At 39.0% G+C, this 3,795-nt stretch overlaps 1 pseudogene; it reads left to right on the top strand.

Annotated features, from left to right (window-relative positions):
- Positions 1-800: 800 nt before the first annotated feature.
- On the top strand, positions 801-1,745 carry LOC102831747 (annotated as a pseudogene).
- Positions 1,746-3,795: the final 2,050 nt, after the last annotated feature.

Here is a 3,795-nt window from a genome sequence, read left to right as displayed (position 1 = left end):
TTATAGAGAGGTAATAATAAGTAGGCAGGGGCCTGTGAGTATATTAGATCCTTTAGTATGCTAAGGCCCTAAAAGAAACAGACAAAGAATTTACCCTGAGATTTACAAAGAAGTATAGGGCTAAGTGCCTTTTCTCATGGTATCTTGGGAGATCAGTATTAAAGAAACACCCTGTATTATTTTCTAATCATATGTATGTCTCTGTATGCATGTGTGTGTTTTCTAGAGGGGAGGGATTTTTCACCTTTAAAAGTGCAAGTGTTAGAAAAATTGTCTGACAATATTATAATTCAATTCAATATTCTTTACATGATGTTCTTGCTTCCATAATAAATCATGTGGTGAGAAACACCCCAGTTTAAGGGAATGATTGTTCATTATCCATAAACTAGCTGAGATGGATATCTCCTGGTTATCTAGATGTGGGGTAACCAATGATAATCTTTAATCAAAGCTGACTTGAACACTATTCAAAGTCTGCATCTATGCTCCTGTCATTCTTAGTCACAGAGCAAGGAAAAGGGAATCAATATGCTAAACAATTTCTCTAGCTCTTCCTCTACCCTTCTCCCCACCCTTGTCTTTGTTTTCTACATATTTCTATCTCCAAGATTTAAAAAGAAGTGAAAACACATTTCAGCTCTGAATTTTCTATATTATGGAAGAAAAGCAAACATCTGAGAAAATTATCTGGTAAGAACTGCTCAGTGTTAAGAATAAAATGAGATGCATGCTCTAGATGGCATAAAAGTCAGTAATGGTAACTGTTATAATGTTAATCTGCATGTGCACACAAGTCCATGAGAATGTTTACCCTAACAAGACCCATGGAATTCATCCTCTTGGGACGCTCCACTAGGGCACAGGACCAGAAACCACTCTTTGCCCTCTTTTTAATAATGTACATGGTAACCTTAATGGGAAACTTGCTCATCATCTTGGCCATACAGTCTGATCCTAAAATCCAAAATCTCATGTATTTTTTTCTAAACATCTTGTCTTTTGTTGATATTTGCTACACTACAGTTACAGTCCCCAAGATGCTAATAAACCTCTTATCAGAGACTAATACTATTGCCTATGCTGAATGTCTGACACAGATGTATTTCTTCTTAGTTTTTGGAAACACAGACAGCTATCTACTAGCAGCTATGGCAATTGACCGCTATGTGGCTATTTGCAATCCCTTCCACTATGTCACTGTTATGAACCATACACACTGCCTGTTGCTACTGTCCTTTTCCACGACTTTCTCCTGTTTCCACTCCCTCTTACACGTCTTCCTGGTGGATCGGCTCACTCACCTTTTGTGCTTCAAAAGTTATCCATCATTTTGTGTATGATGTTAACCCTGTTCTGAAACTGTCCTGCTCTCCTGCTTCAATCAATGAACTTGTGGCCCTACAGAAGGGATGGCCTCTGTGATGGCTCCATTTGTCTGTATCATCATCTCTTATCTGAAAATCCTCATTGCAGTTCTCAAGACCCCCTCAGCTTCCGGAAAATGCAGCTCCCGTCTCCACCTGCAGCTCCCATCTCACTGTGGTGACACTGTTTTATGGAAGCATTAGCTATGTCTATTCCAGCCCTTGTGCAGCTATACTATTAAGGACAGGACAGCAACAGTCATGTATACTACTACAGTGACATTGATGTTAAATCCATTTATCTACAGTCTAAGAAACAAAGACATGAAACAGGGCTTAGATAAATTGGTAAGCAGGATTAAGCTTCAGAGTGTCTAGAGAATCTAATAAAATCCACAGACCCTGATTACAAGGTGTGTGTCTTATGTGTGTGTGTAAAACAGCATCTGGTGCTCGTCTTTTTATTTAAGTTTTTATTGTGAATTGAGTGATGGTTTACATGGGAGAGCATCTGCTTTACTATCATTCTATCGTATTTTGTTTCATTTCAATGATTTCAATCCCCTCCATGCATGATCATTCAACAGCATGTGCTTCGAATCCCTCTGTTTTTTGTTTTTTGGGTTTGTTGTTGTTGTTATTTAATTTTTTAAACAGTGCTCTTCCATCAATTGTCTCTGCACCCTGTAGTTTTCCTTGTGGGCTTTGCCATTCCATGAATGAACAATTCTACCTATGTGTTAATACCCAGGTGCCCATCATAGATACATTTGAGAATGTCACAATCTTTTTATTCCTCCTGTATTTATTTGGTATTGCCTCTATTTCCTATATATTTTCTTGATAGGTTCACCCACATTTGATCACCTTACTACCAGAGAATTTTCGTACACACCTATGTTCACTTCTGTTTTATTATATTCTAATGACAAATTCCAGTCCTGGTATGCCACTGTAGGATAAGCACTGTACTGCTAACTACAAGGTTGGTGGTCAAACTTACAAGCTGCTGCTCCTTGTAAACCCTTTACAGGGTCACTATGAGTCAGAACTGATTTGATGGAACTTAACAACAACATATAAAAATCTACATATGAATATACTCATATAGCCAATCTGTTCTCATTGAAGCTGTTAAAAAAATTTTTTGCAGGGATAACTCTCTCTCTCTCTGTGTGTGTGTGTGTGTGTGTGTGTGTGTGGTCCCTCTCCATCAGACTTTTAGTTTCACAACTTCAGTGTCTGTGTTTCCCAATCACATCATAATAGAACTATTGTCCCTCCTTTTGCTTCATCCAGTAGCTGGGTGTCTTGGTCTCTAGAGTCATTAGATTCGCAAAAAATTATATCAGTTATCTAATTAAATGTTAGCAATACAGCTCCATACCTCTATTTATATTTGGCTCTCTACTTTTCCTCCCACCCCTACATATTCAAGGTACATGCTCTGACACTTCCTGAGGCTTGGTGTCTTGGCCCGTCCTCTCTAGAGATGTTTATATTTCCAACATCTCTTTTGGCCATTCTCCTTCAAAATAAACAAATGTTCATTCTATATAATAAGAAATGCTTCCTATCACAGGGTAGGGGATAGACACATCATAGTTCTGGTGTTGGATAGGGCAATACACAAGAAGGAGGAGGGGGATGGAAGAACAAAGTAGATAGGGAAACACTTAGGCAGGTTTGCATGGGCTAAACTGGACAGAGGTAAATAATGATGTATGTTCAACCTTGAAACAACAGGGCTGTATGATACAGGCATCAAGGCATAGTCTGAATGGGTCAAAGTGGGACAATAATGTTAAGATGCTTGACTTTTATGAATATTGGTTTCTCTTGCCTTTTATTATAAAATACATACTTAAGTGGGAAAGAAAGGAATACTGGGAAATATGATTACAGAAAGCTTGTAAGCCCATCTTCAGCCTATAACTGATTGGAATACCTAAAAGGGGTGCTAGAACTTGCCCAGTGAAATAGGCTTCTTGCGAAGTCTGTGTAATGTATAGGACCTTAGGTGGAATCCTAAGCCCCCTTCAGAACCTTCTGAGGTGGAACATTCCTACTTGAAAGGGCAAGCAGACCAGTCTGGAGTAGCTAGAGGAACAAAAGATATTCCTTAAAAGAAAGACCAACATAAAAAATAAAAAACAAAAACCAAAAACAGCAGTCTGACTGGCTACTACAAGAACAAACAAACTGTCCAACATGGAGCTATCAAGGCAAGCAATCAAGTCCCTTAAGGACAAACCCCTTTCCAAAACTAAAACTCAAAGGGAACACATAAGCAGGCATAGAAGCTTGCTGGCAACCACACTGGCCTACTGGTGAAGGAACTGGCAACGAACAAGGCACCAGGAATTGATGGAATCAAAACTGAAGTCTTTCAGGAAAGTGAGGCAGCACAGGAGGCACTCACTCATCT

This window comes from Chrysochloris asiatica, unplaced genomic scaffold (assembly GCF_000296735.1).
Source record: "Chrysochloris asiatica unplaced genomic scaffold, ChrAsi1.0 scaffold00081, whole genome shotgun sequence".
Taxonomy (NCBI): Eukaryota; Metazoa; Chordata; class Mammalia; order Afrosoricida; family Chrysochloridae; genus Chrysochloris; species Chrysochloris asiatica.
This window is presented reverse-complemented; position numbering and strand designations above follow the sequence as displayed.